At 39.9% G+C, this 16,415-nt stretch overlaps 1 non-coding gene across 1 annotated transcript; it reads left to right on the plus strand.

Annotated features, from left to right (window-relative positions):
* Nucleotides 1-8,971: 8,971 nt before the first annotated feature.
* Nucleotides 8,972-9,075, plus strand: LOC148574315 (small nucleolar RNA R71). Its single transcript, XR_015905481.1, has one exon. It is a non-coding gene; the product is annotated as a small nucleolar RNA R71 (small nucleolar RNA).
* Nucleotides 9,076-16,415: the final 7,340 nt, after the last annotated feature.

The raw sequence follows: 16,415 nt of genomic DNA on the forward strand, positions 1-16,415 counted from the left end.
ATTGTCTTTGTCTTCTCTGGATGCATGTGTGGTATGAAAAGGCATAGTTTGATTTCTAAATTGCAACATGGTGATGTGCCACTATGATTACCAACTTGAGTTTTGTGAATTCAAAAGCAATAAAGTATCATGATCATAAACAAACAAGGAATTAAAGAAGAGTTTAGCATGTGCATACAAGTATTGGAAAGCTAGTATGATTAATTGTTGCTTAATTGCATTGGATTTTATTTAATTGAAGTTTTCATCTAGCACATTTTGTGAAATCTTTTGAAATCATGAAAACCTTGAAGAAGCAAATACAATTAAAGCAAGAAAAGAAAAAAGGAAAGAATGAGAAAGCTGAAGGCTCTGAGTACCAATGGCAATTCATTTGTTAAGTACTTGTGGTGTTTATGTATTAAGCCAAATGCTTGAAAACAAAACACTTAGAAGTCAAGGTTAGGCTCAAAGTGCAAAAGCACTCCCTCAAAGCTCAAGGCTCTGAGCATCAATGATTAGAGAGTCAAGAAAAGAAAAGAAAAATGAGCTTAATGAAGTCCTCTAATCAAATGCTTGTGGTGCTTATGTATCAAGTGGTAATACTTGAAAACAAAGCATTTAGAAGTCGTAGCTTTGTTATCAACTCATGGGGCAAAGCACCCAAAAGGAGAAGCTAATAAGAAAATCAAAAGCTTGTTTCAAGGAAGAAATATAAAGAAAAGATTTCATAAAATGAGCTAAATAGAAGCATCAATCATTTACAATTCTTTTGTGATTGTAGCACGCATAGAAAACTAGCTTGCCATGAACATTGAGTTGCTATTCTTCTTACCTTGGATTGTCAATCTTTAAATGCATGATTCTTTTCTTGCTTGGGGACAAGCAAGGTTTAAGTTTGGTGTTGTGATGACATGTCACCATGTCATGTTTTTCTATGCTTTTTCATACAAGAAATTTATGATTAGTGCTTAAATATTGCATTCTTTGGTGCTTAAATGGTATATTTCTTTGATTTTTTGATTTGATAAACTTTGTAGGAAATAAGAAGAAAAAGAAGCAAAAAGAGCACAAAATAAGCTAAAAAGAAGAAAAGAGGAATTTTGGGCACACTTTGAAGTTGGAGCACACTTTGGAGGCTTAGGCCACGCTTCTAAAAATGTGACCCATGACCAAATCAAGGAAGGGAAGCGTGGCCCAAAGGAAGAAAAGCGTGGCTCAAAACAAAAAGAGGACAAAAAGCTTGAGCTAAAGTTTGCCTCAAACTTTAGCTCAAACTTTTGGAGGAGCTTGACTACACCCTGGAGGGAGCAAAAGCTTGCGCCAACGTTTGCCTCAAGCTTTTTGGCAAACGTTGGCATCACAAAACAAACACACTGGAGGAAAAAGCTTGCGCCAACGTTTGCCTCAAGCTTTTTGGCAAACGTTGGCGCCACACCACAACAGCCTGAAGGGGTATAGTTCCAACAAGAATAACTTGAGCTACAGAGCTCCAAATGAGGTGATTCAAAAAGCAATGGAAAGTAGGAATCGATATCTTTCCAAGCATATATGGCACTGTATGGTGGACACTAAAATTGAGGGAGAAAACTGCCCCGAAATGTGCATAAACGAACATGGTGGCAACCTGCAGTGAGGCCAACTGACCTCTACACCTTCGACGGAGTATAACTCGAGCTGTAGAGCTCCAAATGATGCGCTTCCAACGGCATTGGAAAGTAGACATTCAGAGCTTTCCAACAATATATAATAGTATGGGGTGGACAATATGTTTGAGCCTCCAGAACTGGCGTTTTCGACCATGTTTGAGGCAAACTTTACCTCAAACGCTGCACACCAAGGCCAGCGACCTTGTCCTCTTCAAATCAGTATAACTTGAGTTGTAGATTTCCAATTGAGGTGATTCCAATTGGGTTAGAAAGCTGACATTCAGAGCTTTCTAACCATATATAATAGTCTATAGTGGGCATGAAATTTGCAACGTTTACAAGCAGACAAAGTAGTACCCCAACATGCATGCAAGAAGGCCCAACGTTTGGCTAAAAGTTTGACCTCAAACTTTAGCCCAAACGTTGGTAGCAGCAAATAAGGGCATCTGGTATAAAAGGTTTGAGTAAAAGTTTGCCTCAAACTTTTAGTCAAACTTTTACTCAAACTTTTATGATTCATGGCCCGGTTCACAATAGGTTTCTCTCCAACTCCAAGAGCAATCAACAGAGGCTTTTGTCAACCCAATTCCATCAAGAGCAAGGGCCCAATTGACACCACTCAAAGGCACAAGAGATAGTTAGAATATAAATTTCATTTTAATTGTAATTTGTTTTGAATCTCATTTTCATTTTGTAAAAATGCCTATAAATAGGCATCTGTTTCATTTTATTGAGGAGGCAAGCTCCACTAGGGAGCATTAGGAATGCAGAACTCTCTCTCTTTAGTTTTTCTTTTTGTTTTAAATCTTGGGTTGAGAATTGAAGAAATTCTGTTTCAATCTCACCTTGAGAATTCTCTCTGTTTTCTTCTTCTGCAATTTTAATTTCTCCTCTACTACAAGTTCCTTTGCTGCAAGTTTACAATTTAGTTTACATTGAGCTTGATTTTGATCTTTGGTTCTCATTGCTTTCTGTTCTCACTGAATTCAATTTACATTCAAGCAATTTAATTCTTCTGCAAGTGCTCTGCATTTTACATTTCTGTTCATGATCTGAATTACTTTTCCTGTAAGTTTAATTTTCTCTAAGCTTTGATCTATTGCTCTCTTTAATTTCCAGCACCCACTCCCCTTTACATTTAATGCAATTTAAGATTCTTGCAATTTACATTTCTTGCTCTTAAAGTTACTTGCCAATTTACATTCTGCAACTTTAAATTCATTGTCCTTTACTTCCTGTTGGTTACAATTTCACACAATTCACATCAATGTTAGCTTCACTAAACTAATCACCCACTAAAGTTGCTTGATCCATCAATCCCTGTGGGATCGACCTCACTCACGTGAGTTTTATTACTTGATGCAACCCGGTGCACTTGCCGGTTAGTTTCGTGTGTTTGGAAAATTCATTTTCCGCAAAAACACCATCAAATGACTGAAAGTAAATTACAGAATTGTAAATGGGAATGGGGGATTTGCTCATAAAAGTAAATGGCAGAAATTAAAGAGAATGGGTAAGATCAGAGATGGGGAGTTCATTGGGCTTAAGAGATGTTGCAATTCTCCGGATCAAGTTCATTTTCATCTCTTCCTCAATCAATGCACTCATTGATCTCCTTGGCAATCTTAATTGATTGAATTACAATTTCTTGCAATTCAATCTCTCAAATCTTGATCAATAGCCAATTCCTTGGTCAATTGCTCATGAGAAGAGATGAAGTGTGGTCACTGATTATACCACATGCATTTCCCAAACCAGGTATTGAGAGGATTATAGTCACATATCCATCCAAACCCAATTTGGTCCAGCATGAGAAAGCACTTCTAGCTTGATCTCTTCATTCCTCTTTCAAGGTTCAGAAGAGATCCAAGTCTGAATAGCTCCTTTTCCAAGATAGCTACCCAATTGGATGAAGATCGAAAGCTTTCAAGTAAAATCAAGAGAAAAGAGAGAAGAAGAATAATGAAAACTAGTATTGATCCATCAACTTACAACAGAGCTCCTTAACCCAATGAAAGGGGTTTAGTTGTTCATAGCTCTAGAAAATGAAAACAAAGATGGAGAATACATCATAAAACTAGAAAATGCAGAGAAGGTAAAATACAGAGAGTAGTTCTCTTTTCCAACTCCCAGAACTCCTTAAACAATTCAAAGCTACTCCTATATATACTAATTTTCTCAGCTTCTAGTTGGCTCTTCAAGTCTTGGGCCTTTGGATCTTGAGTTTGAAGCAGTTCTCTTCTTCATTTGGGCTTGGCTTTACTTGCAGAGAGAAAGTGTGAAGTGGGTAGAGACTTTAGCTCAGGACGTTAGGGGTGTTAACGTTTAGTGAAAATATGAGTTCGAGAACGTTAGTGACAATCAACTTTCTCACTAACGTTCCTAAGTAAAAGCCACGTTAACTTCAACGTTAGTGGAACAAACGTTGCCACTAACGTTGCCTCTAAGTCCTTCGCACACGTTATTGGGACTTAACATTCCCAATAACTTTGAAAAGCCCCCTTTGTTCCCACGTTAGAGCCCACGTTAACTTAGTTAACGTGGCTCTTTAACGTGGGCTTGCCATCCTTCGAGAACGTTAGTGACACTCAACATTGTCACTAACGTTCCAAGGTGCCCCTAACGTGGACTCTAACGTGGCCATGCTTAGCCATCCCCAACGTTAGTGACAATGTTGGGTGTCACTAACGTTGGCTCATCATTCACTCATCAACGTTAGCTTCCACGTTAACTAAGTTAACGTGGCTCTTAGTGGCTTGTGTGGCTCCTTCCAACGTTAGTGACAATGTTGAGTGTCACTAACGTTGGCCATCACCTTCTTTTTCACACGTTAGCCTCCACGTTAACTAAGTTAACGTGGAAGTTAACGTGGCTCCTTGGGGGTTATGTGGTTGCTTCCAACATTAGTGACAATGTTGGGTGTCACTAACGTTGTCGACCACTCTTGCTTCTTACGTTAGCTCCCACGTTAACCAAGTTAACGTGGGAGTTAACGTGGTATGTTTCTCCTTAGGCCAACGTTAGTGACAATGTTGAATGTCACTAACGTTGGCGTTTCTTCCCCCTTTTAACGTTAGAGGCCACGTTAACTAAGTTAACGTGGACTCTAACGTGGCCACTTATGAGCATTTGCCAACGTTAGTGACAATGTTAAGTGTCACTAACGTTGGCTCAACTTCCCCTCTCCACGTTAGAGTTCACGTTAACTTAGTAAACGTGACTCTTAACGTGGTCAATGATGGCTTCGAGAGCGTTATTGGCAATCACTTTTCTCATTAACTTTGCAAGTTACCTCCCATTCCTTGCTTCCTTTGGTCCTGAAATCAAGCAATAGAGTGCATCAAAGTTCTAGTCCAAGTCATGGGCAATGCAGCATATAATTTGTCACTAAACTCATTCAAAATCCTCATGAAATAATGTAAAATGCACAATGTATGCTTGAATCAAGGTGTAAGTGAATATCTACCCAAAACTAGCTTATTTCCTAAAGGAATGCATGAAACTAACCTAAAAACAGTAAAGAAAAGGTCAGTGAAACTGGCCAAGATGCCCTGGCATCACAACACCAAACTTAAAGCTTGCTTGTCCCTAAGCAAGTATTGGAACAAGAGAATGATGAATGGAATGCCAAGAGAAATGAGTCATTCTTGTGGAAGTCATATCACTGATTTTATGGTGGTTTCATGCATAGCAACTTAGGTTTATTCCTTTACTGGCTTTCAGACCTTTATCATGTCCTAAAACACTCACTTTGCTTACATCCTATGAGACTTTTATTCATTGATCCCTTTATTATCATTTCAGAGCTTATTGGTGTTCTTAGGCTAAGTGCTCTGTAAGGGGGCAACTTTTTAAGATAAGCTTTCAGCCAACACTCCCGAACCAGTTGGTTCAAGGTGCTAGGTGTTGAAGCACCCCTAAAGACTTACTCCCTCAAGTGTCTCCCCCATACATACACACCACAGGCATATAGTTCATTTATTTTCCTTCTTGAGACCTTGGTGTCCAGCACCTCTTTGGGTTACTAAATGCTCTGTGGTGAGGGTTACTCTTGATAATGGACTTTCAGCTGATAATCCCGGGTTAGTTAACCCAAGTTACCAAGTGATAAAGCACCCCTAAGAGCTTATTCATCCAAGTAGATCCCTCACACAAGAACACCACAGACACATATCTTAAGATCAAAACCATTGGTGCCTAGCCTTATTGCTTACTCTTTTTCTTTTGTTTTTCTACTTTCAATATTCTTTTCTCTTTCTCTTATTAGGATCTTGTCATATACTTAGTCTCATGAGTATATTCAAAGCAAAGTATTCAGGCCAGATAGTTGTCATCCCACCTTATGGTTGAACCAACTTAGCTAACTTATGATCATACCACAAACTCATGAATGTACTTTATAGTATGAATTCCACTCTGGTCTTTTGAAACATAAACATTCTCTCTTCATTTGATTTAAAGGGACAAGCATACAAGTAAGTAAGTAAGGATGCAGTGACATAAAGACTAGTGCACATAGACCTATTCAGAACTTAAAAGACAGAATTTAAAAAGGGTTCAACTACGAGTAACTACAAATCAAAAGTGCATTCGGACTTCCAACTTTCAACAATTCTGAGTACAATGGAATTAAGTAACAATACAACCTTCGGGTGATGATTTCTGGTTTCCCTCTCTCTTTGTCATCATCCTAGTTTTTGGTGCCTCGCTTCTTTGGGTGAAGGTGCACCATTTCCTGATAAGATTCCTGCAAGGTTACTGGAAGTTGCTTGTTCCCAAAGCACTTGAGACATAGTTAGCTTGCATGTATGCTTGTGCCTTTTGAACTCAATTTGGTGTGTGAACACCAAACTTAGTTCCTTGCCCAGTACAAAACATTGCATATATGCAGAGAACCTCATATCTTGTTATCAACAAAGCAATGATCACCTACAGTCTAACTACATTTAAGTGGTTTCTCTTGATTGGATGGAGCTAGCAATGTTCTTTTGGAGTGGAGTGTAATTCTAACCAATGTCCTTTGGTGGAACACCAAACTTAGAATTACACTATCACTCTTGGATTGTTCTGGTGTGGAACACCAAACTTAGCTCCTTACAATACAGGGGAAATACCTTGTGATCTTTATTGAAATAAAGATGAAAGTGAAACTACCTGAGGTTGGGTTGCCTCCCAACAGAGTGCTCTTTTATTGTCGCTAGCTCGACGTTTTTTCCTCATCAGGGTGGTTGGTAGTGCTTAAAGTCCTCCCCTCTTGCTGTGGACTTATATCCATTGGTTGGATCAATGATTTCTACATGTTCCAGGGAGAGAACTTTGTTGATAGTGAAGACCTTAGGTAACTGAGATGGTACAGTAGGGAGATTAGGGGGAATATCTGGGAAGTAAGCTGAGACAACTCTATCCCCTGGAGAGAAGTCTTCCGTAGGGATCTTCTTGTTCCTCCACCTCCTTGGTACCTTCTTCTTTGTTTCTTTTGAGGTTGCCTTGCCCTCGGTGACCTCTTTTTCTAAAGGAGTTGTGATGCTGTCTTTACCTGCCTCTAGAGGTTTAGGTTCTTCCAACTTTTTCTTGAGCTGTGGCAATTGCTGTTTTCCTTGTTTATCAATTAAGGGATCTCAGAATGAACTGGCTGTGCTTCAGTGCTTGTCTCCTCTTTTAGTGTCTCATTATCATCTGTGCTTAGTTCCTTGTCCTCTTGATCTGTTTCTTGTGATAGTTTGAAAACATTGAAGCTGACTCGTTCATCATGGATTCTCAATATTAGCTCCCCTTTCTCTACATCGATAAGTGCTCTGGCCGTAGCTAGGAATGGTCTTCCCAATATGATTGGGTGAGTGTGACTCTCTTCCATGTCCAGGATGACAAAGTCTGTTGGGAGAAAGTATTTCCCAACCTTTAGCAACACATTTTCCACCACTCCTATTGCTTGCTTTTAAGTTTTGTCAGTCAGTCTGATGATTACATCTGTGGGCATTATCTCATTGATCTGCAGCCTCTTCACCAAGGATAAGGGCAGTAAGTTGATGCTGGCCCCCAAATCACATAGTGCTCTATCGAACATAGTTTCACCTATGGCACAAGGGATGTGGAAACTCCCTGGGTCTCTTCTTTTTGTAGGCAACTCAGGTTGAATAAGGGCACTACATTCCTTGTTCATCACTATAGTCTGGCCTCCTTTGAGTGAGCTTTTCCTGGGAAGAAGTTCCTTCATATACTTGATGAATGCAGGCATTTGTTGAATTGCCTTGATGAATGGTATGTTTACATGTAGAGATGCAAACAAGTCTAGGAACCTTGAGTATATTCTCTTTCCCACAGCACCATTGAGCAGTTGAGGGAAGGGTGCATAGAGCTTCAGCAGCTCTTGTTGTGAAATTTCTGGTTCTTGGTGATCTCTATCCTCCTCCTTTGTTGAGTTGTCTTCAGGTTGTTCGAAAAGTTTGCCTTGCTTGTCTTCAGTCTCCTGATCACTTGTAGTGACCATTTTGCAATCTTCCCATCTTACTTTCTTTGCTTCTCCTTTGGGGTTTTTCTCCGTGTCACTTGGGAAGCTATCAGTAGGTTTGGGAATCTTCTCAGCTAAACATCCCACCTGGAATTCCAGCTTCCTAATGGTCTCTCCCTGGTTCTTAATATTGGCTCGCACCTCCTCTTTGAACACCTTATTTTCTTGAATCTCTTGGCATATTCCTTCAAGTAAGGTTTCAATCTTAGAGAGCTTGTCATCAATTGATGGGTGATTCGAAGCAGATGTGCTATTTTGGTTTTGATAGGCGTGTGGAGAAGTGTTGTTGTGGGGGTGTTGAGATGTCCTCTGTGTGAATTGTTGGTGAGCTGCATTGTTGTTGGAGTTGTAACGTCTCTGGTCTTGGTTTTGATCTTTCTGACTTCCCCACCCAAAGTTTGGGTGGTTTCTCCATCCAGGGTTATAGGTCTTGGAGTATGGATCATAGTTTTACCTTGGTGAATTCCCAATGTAGTTGGCTTGCTCCTGACTACCCTCTGCTTTTTCATTCACTCCTTCTTGGGTTGTTGATGAAGTTGAGATTGCTACTACTTGGTTCCTCTCCATCTTCTTGGTGAGGTCAGCCAGCTGCTGGGTAATGAGCTTGTTTTGGGCCAACAGAGCATCTACATTGTTTAGCTCCATTACTCCTCTTGTGTTCCCTCTTTCGGAAGCATAGAAGTAGTCGTTCTCTGCTACTGTTTCAATGACATCTATAGCCTCCTCAATGGTTTTCTTCTTGTTCAAGGATCCTCCGGATGAATGGTCTACAGCCTTCTTTGACTCATAAGAGAGCCCTTCATAGAAAATGTGCAGCTGCACCCATTCGTTGAACATGTCAGGTGGACACCTCCTTGTGAGGTCCTTAAATCTCTCCCATGCTTCATACAAAGTTTCACCATCTTGTTGCCTGAAAGTTTGGACCTCAGCTCTCAGCCTATTGATTCTTTGAGGAGGGTAAAATCTTGCTAAGAATTTGTTCACCACGTCTTCCCAAGTTGTCAAGCTTTCCCTTGGGAAAGATTCCAGCCACTTGGCTGCCTTGTCCCTGAGTGAGAATGGAAATAAGAGCAGTCTATAGGCGTCAGGATGAACACCATTAGACTTCACTGTGTCACATATTCTCAGGAAGGTGGTTAAATGTTGATTGGTGTCTTCTTGAACACCTCCTCCAAACGAACAGTTGTTCTGAACAAGGGTGATGAACTGTGGTTTAAGTTCAAAGTTGTTGGCATGGATTGTTGGCTTTTGGATGCTACTTCCACAATTGCCTGGGTTTGGATTGATGTAAGAGCCCAAAACTCTTCTATCCTCCCCAACATGATTTGCTCTACCTCCTCCCCCATGGTTGTGATCCTCTTCTTCATGATGGTTTTCCATGTTGTCTTCCATGTTTGGTTCAAAGAATTCCTCCTCTTCCTCAGCACCAACCACTTTCTTTCCTCTTGCCTCCCTCCTTAATCTAAGAAAGGTCCTCTCAGGTTCAGAATCGAAGGAAGTTAAAGCCCCGCTTCTTCTCCCTGTCATACAACCAACAAGTGCAAGCAAGAAAAGATAGGTGCAGAAAGTATTTTTGTCAGAATTACTGTTAGTTGTGGGTGATGCAATATATCAAACAGTTAGTGGGTTAGCAAACAGGATTGAAAATAACAAATAAAAACAAAAGAGTAAAGGGGGAAGGGAAGAAGTTTAACTAAAACAAAAAGTAAATCACTCAAACAAAAAATGAAATTCACAAAATGAAAATGCTCAATCTAGTGATCTTCCAATTTAATCATTGTTGATGCTCAATCAATCCCCGGCAACGGCGCCATAAACTTGATGCGGGTGGAAACTGTCTCTCAACAAATTTCCTTCGGCAAGTATACCGAATTTGTCATCAAGTAAAAACTCACAATAGAGTAAGGTCGAATCCCACAGGGATTGATTGATCAAGCAACTTTAATTAGAAGAATGTTCTAGTTGAGCGAATCCAGAATTTGGGTTGAGAGTTGCAGAAAATAAAATAGCGGGAATGTAAATAACAGAAAAGTAAATGCTAGAATTAAAGGACTGGAAGTAAATGACTGAAAGTAAATTGCAGAATTGTAAATGGGAATGGGGGATTTGCTCATAAAAGTAAATGGCAGAAATTAAAGAGAATGGGTAAGATCAGAGATGGGGAGTTCATTGGGCTTAGGAGATGTTGCAATTCTCCGGATCAAGTTCATTTTCATCTCTTCCTCAATCAATGCACTCATTGATCTCCTTGGCAATCTTAATTGATTGAATTACAATTTCTTGCAATTCAATCTCTTAAATCTTGATCAATAGCCAATTCCTTGGTCAATTGCTCATGAGAAGAGATGAAGTGTGGTCACTGATTATACCACATGCATTTCCCAAACCAGGTATTGAGAGGATTATAGTCACGTATCCATACAAACCCAATTTGGTCCAGCATGAGAAAGCACTTCTAGCTTGATCTCTTCATTCCTCTTTCAAGGTTCAGAAGAGATCCAAGTTTGAATAGCTCATTTTCCAAGATAGCTACCCAATTGGATGAAGATCAAAAGCTTTCAAGTAAAATCAAGAGAAAAGAGAGAAGAAGAATAATGAAAACTAGTATTGATCCATCAACTTACAACAGAGCTCCCTAACCCAATGAAAGGGGTTTAGTTATTCATAGCTCTAGAAAATGAAAACAAAGATGGAGAATACATCATAAAACTAGAAAATGCAGAGAAGGTAAAATACAGAGAGTAGTTCTCTTTTCCAACTCCCAGAACTCCTTAAACAATTCAAAGCTACTCCTATATATACTACTTTTCTCAGCTTCTAGTTGGCTCTTCAAGTCTTGGGCCTTTGGATCTTGAGTTTGAAGCAGTTCTCTTCTTCATTTGGGCTTGGCTTTACTTGCAGAGAGAAAGTGTGAAGTGGGCAGAGACTTTAGCTCAGGATGTTAGGGGTGTTAATGTTTAGTGAAAATATGAGTTCGAGAACGTTAGTGACAATCAACTTTCTCACTAACGTTCCTAAGTAAAAGCCACGTTAACTTCAACGTTAGTGGCACAAACATTGCCACTAACGTTGCCTCTAAGTCCTTCGCACACGTTATTGGGACTTAACATTCCCAATAACTTTGAAAAGCCCCCTTTGTTCCCACGTTAGAGCCCACGTTAACTTAGTTAATGTGGGCTTGCCATCCTTCGAGAACGTTAGTGACACTCAACATTGTCACTAACGTTCCAAGGTGCCCCTATGTCTCACGTTAGAGTCCACGTTAACTAGGTTAACGTGGCTTCTAACGTGGCCATGCTTAGCCATCCCCAACGTTAGTGACAATGTTGGGTGTCACTAACGTTGGCTCATCATTCACTCATCAACGTTAGCTTCCACGTTAACTAAGTTAACGTGGGAGTTAACGTGGCTCTTAGTGGCTTGTGTGGCTCCTTCCAACGTTAGTGAGAATGTTGAGTGTCACTAACGTTGGCCATCACCCTCTTTTTCACACGTTAGACTCCACGTTAACTAAGTTAACGTGGAAGTTAACGTGGCTCCTTGGGGGTTGTGTGGTTGCTTCCAACGTTGGGTGTCACTAACGTTGTCGACCACTCTTGCTTCTTACGTTAGCTCCCACGTTAACCAAGTTAACGTGGGAGTTAACGTGGTATGTTTCTCCTTAGGCCAACGTCAGTGACAATGTTGAATGTCACTAACGTTGGCGTTTCTTCCCCCTTTTAACGTTAGAGGCCACGTTAACTAAGTTAACGTGGACTTTAACGTGGCCACTTATGAGCATTTGCCAATGTTAGTGACAATGTTAAGTGTCACTAACGTTGGCTCAACTTCCCCTCTCCACGTTAGAGTTCACGTTAACTTAGTTAACGTGACTCTTAACGTGGTCAATGATGGCTTCGAGAGCGTTATTGGCAATCACTTTTCTCATTAACTTTGCAAGTTACCTCCCATTCCTTGCTTCCTTTGGTCCTGAAATCAAGCAATAGAGTGCATCAAAGTTCTAGTCCAAGTCATGGGCAATGCAGCATACAATTTTTCACTAAACTCATGCAAAATCCTCATGAAATAATGTAAAATGCACAATGTATGCTTGAATCAAGGTGTAAGTGAATATCTACCCAAAACTAGCTTATTTCCTAAAGGAATGCATGAAACTAACCTAAAAACAGTAAAGAAAAGGTCAGTGAAACTGGCCAAGATGCCCTGGCATCAGTTAGCCTCCGATGGTGGTTAAGGAGTTTCCGCCAATTCACCAATCTTACCCGAGGTTGAATCCAAAGCGTCATTTGAGGAAGAAACTAACTCCTCTCCTACTAAATCTATTGACGTCTCTTTCATTGATTTAGGTACCGATACTATGGCCTCTCCTATAAGAATCACTCTCAAGGAGTGTGGGAGCTCCAGATTTAACTCTTCAACCATTTTAAGCACGTCATCCAAATTTGAATGCCAATTTTGAGCTAAAGACCTCATTGATTAATCTACTTCCTAAGTTCCATGGCCTACCCTCTCAAGATCCCATCAAGCACCTTAGAGACTTTCAAACGGCTTATTCAACTGCTAGGCGGTATGGTGCGGATGAGGTTGCCATTTGGTTATATGTTTTCTGGTGCACGAAATTATGATCATCATCAATGGCGCCAAAGACTTGGAGCTCTCAAACGTGAATCATACTTTGTCACAATACTGCACAACTAACCAGCAAGTGCACTGGGTCGTCCAAGTAATACCTTACGTGAGTAAGGGTCGATCCCACGGAGACTGTCGGCTTGAAGCAAGCTATGGTCATCTTGTAAATCTCAGTCAGGAGGATTCAAATGGCTATGGAGAATTGATAATTAAAAGATGGATAAAATATAAAATAGAATAAAGATAGAGATACTTATGTAATTCATTGGTAGGAATTTCAAATAAGCGTATGAAGATGCTTTGTTCCTCTTGAACCTCTACTTTCCTATTGCCTTTGTCTAATCATTCATACTCCCTTCCATGGCAAGCTTTATGTTGGGCATCACTGTTGTCAATGGCTACTTCCCGTCCTCTCAGTGGAAATGTTCCAAATGCGCTATCACCGCACGGCTAATCATCTGTCGATTCTCGATCATGTTGCAATAGGATCCAATTGATCCTTTTGCGTCTGTCACTCGCCCAACACTCGCGAGTTTGAAGCTCGTCACAGTCATACCTTCCCAAATCCTACTCAAAATACCACAGACAAGGTTTAGACTTTCTGGATCTCAAGAATGACCGCCAATAATTCTAGCCTATACCACGAAGGTTCCAATATTAGATTAGAAACCCAAGAGATACGCATTCAAGCCATTGCTAGTAGAACAGAGGTGGTTGTCAGGCACATGTTCATAGGTGAGAATGATGATGAGTGTCACGGATCATCACATTCACCAAGTTGAAGAACGAATGAATATCTTAGAGAAGAAGTAGGCATGAATTGAATAGAAGAACAATAGTAATTGTATTAATTCATGAAGAACAGCAGAGCTCCACACCTTAATCTATGGTGTAGAAACTCCACCGTTGAAAATACATAAGAACAAGGTTTAGGCATGGCAGTGAGGCCAGCCTCCAAAACGTGATCAAGAGATCAAAAGTATATCAAAAGTGTGTCTTAAAGTATGAAAATACAATAGCAAAAGGTCCTATTTTTAGAAATCTAGTAGCCTAGGGTTACAGAAATAGGTAATTAATGCAGAAATCTTCTTCCGGGCCCACTTGGTGTGTGCTTGGGCTGAGCATTGTTGCTTCCATGTGTAAAGACTTTTCTTGGAGTTAAACGCCAACTTTTGTGCCAGTTTGAGCATTTCACTCCAGCTTTTATGCCAGTTCTGGCGTTTTGACACCAGAATTTCTATGTTGACTTCGAACGCCAGTTTGGGCCATCAAAATTTGGGCAAATTATGGACTATTATATATTTCTGGAAAGCCCAGGATGTCTACTTTCCAACGCAATTAAGAACGCACCAATTGGGCTTCTGTAGCTCTAGAAAATCCACTTAGAGTGTAGGGAGGTCAGAATCCAACAGCATCTGCAGTCCTTTTTTAGCCTCTGAATAAGATTTTTGCTCAGGTCCCTCAATTTCAGCCAGAAAATACCTGAAATTACAGAAAAATACACAAACTCATACTAAGTCCAAAAATGTAATTTTTAAATAAAAACTAATAAAAATATAATAAAAACTAACTAATATATAGTAAGAACATACTAAAAACAATGCCAAAAAGCGTATAAATTATCCGCTCATCACAACACCAAACTTAAATTGTTGCTTGTCCCCAAGCAACTAAAAATCAAATAGGATAAAAAGAAGAGAATATACAATGAATTCCAAAAACATCTATGAAGATTAGTCTTAATTAGATGAGCGGGGCTTTTAGCTTTTTGCTTCTGAACAGTTTTGGCATCTCACTTTATCTTTTGAAGTTCAGAATGATTGGCTTCTATAGGAACACAGAATCCAGATAGTGTTATTAATTCTCCTAGTTAAGTATGTTGATTCTTGAACACAGCTACTTTATGAGTCTTGGCCGTGACCCTAAGCATTTTGTTTTCCAGTATTACCACCGGATACATAAATGCCACAGACACATAACTGGGTGAACCTTTTCAGATTGTGACTCAGCTTTGCTAGAGTCCCTAATTAGAAGTGTCCAGAGCTCTTAAGCACACTCTTTTTTTGCTTTGGACCACGACTTTAACCGCTCAGTCTCAAGTTTTTACTTGACACCTTCACGCCACAAGCACATGGTTAGGGACAGCTTGGTTTAGCCGCTTAGGCCAGGATTTTATTCCTGTGGGCCCTCCTATCCACTGATGCTCAAAGCCTTGGATCCTTTTTATTTTACCCTTGCCTTTTGGTTTAAAGGGCTATTGGCTTTTTCTTCTTGCTTTTTCTTTTTCTTTCTTTCTCTCTTTTTTTTCGCATATATTTTTTTTCTACAAGCTTTTCACTGCATTTTCTTGCTTCAAGAATCATTTTTATGATTTTTTAGATTATCAAAAAACATTTCTCCTTTTTCCATCATTCTTTCAAGAGCCAACAATTTTAACATTCTTAAACAACAAACTCAAAAACATGCACTATTCAAGCATTCATTCAGAAGACAAGAATTATTGCCACCACATCAAAATAACTAAACTGTTTTAAAATTTGAAATTCATGCACTTCTTTTTCTTTTTCAGTTAAAGACATTTTCCATTTAAGAAAGGTGATGGATTCATATTCATGGTTTTAAGGCATAGACACTTAGACACTAATGATCATGTAATAAAGACACAAACATAAATAAACATAAAGCATAATTTTCGAAAAATAGAAAATAAAGAATAAGGAAATTAAAGAACGGGACCTTAGTGATGGCGGCTTGTTCTTCATCTTGAAGATCTTATGGAGTGCTTGAGCTCCTCAATGTCTCTTCCTTGCCTTTGTTGCTCCTCTCTCATGACTCTTTGATCTTCTCTAATTTCATGGAGGAGGATGGAATGCTCTTGGTGCTCCACCCTTAGTTGTCCCATATTGGAACTTAATTCTCGTAGGGAGGTGTTAATTTGCTCCCAATAGTTTTGTGGAAGAAAATGCATCCCTTGAGGCATCTCAGGGATTTCATGAATTGCCTCATGTTCTTGTTCATGAGTGAGATCTCTTGTTGCTCCATCCTTTTCTTAGTGATGGGCTTGTCCTCATCAATGAGGATGTTTTCCTCTATGTCAATTCCAGCCGAAATGCAAAGGTGACAAATGAGATGAGGGAAGGCTAACCTTGCCAAAGTAGAGGACTTGTCCGCCACCTTGTAGAGTTCTTGGGATATAACCTCATGAACTTCTACTTTCTCTCCAATCATGATGCTATGGATCATGATAGCCTGGTCTATAGTAACTTCAGACCGGTTGCTAGTGGGAATGATTGAGCGTTGGATGAACTCCAACCATCCCCTAGCCATGGGCTTGAGGTCATGCATTCTTAGTTGAATCGGCTTCCCTCTTGAATCTCTCTTCCATTGAGCGCCCTCTTCACAAATGTCTATGAAGACTTGGTCCAACCTTTGATCAAAGTTGACCCTTCTAGTGTAGGGGTGTGCATCTCCTTGCATCATGGGCAAGTTGAATGCCAACCTTACATTTTCCAGACTGAAATCTAAGTATTTCCCTCGGACCATTGTAAGCCAATTCTTAGGGTCCGGGTTCACACTTTGATCATGGTTCTTGGTGATCCATGCATTGGCAGAGAACTCTTGAACCATTAAGATCCCGACTTGTTGAATGG

This window comes from Arachis ipaensis, chromosome B2 (assembly GCF_059453495.1).
Source record: "Arachis ipaensis isolate K30076 ecotype BB chromosome B2, ASM5945349v1, whole genome shotgun sequence".
Taxonomy (NCBI): domain Eukaryota; kingdom Viridiplantae; phylum Streptophyta; class Magnoliopsida; order Fabales; family Fabaceae; genus Arachis; species Arachis ipaensis.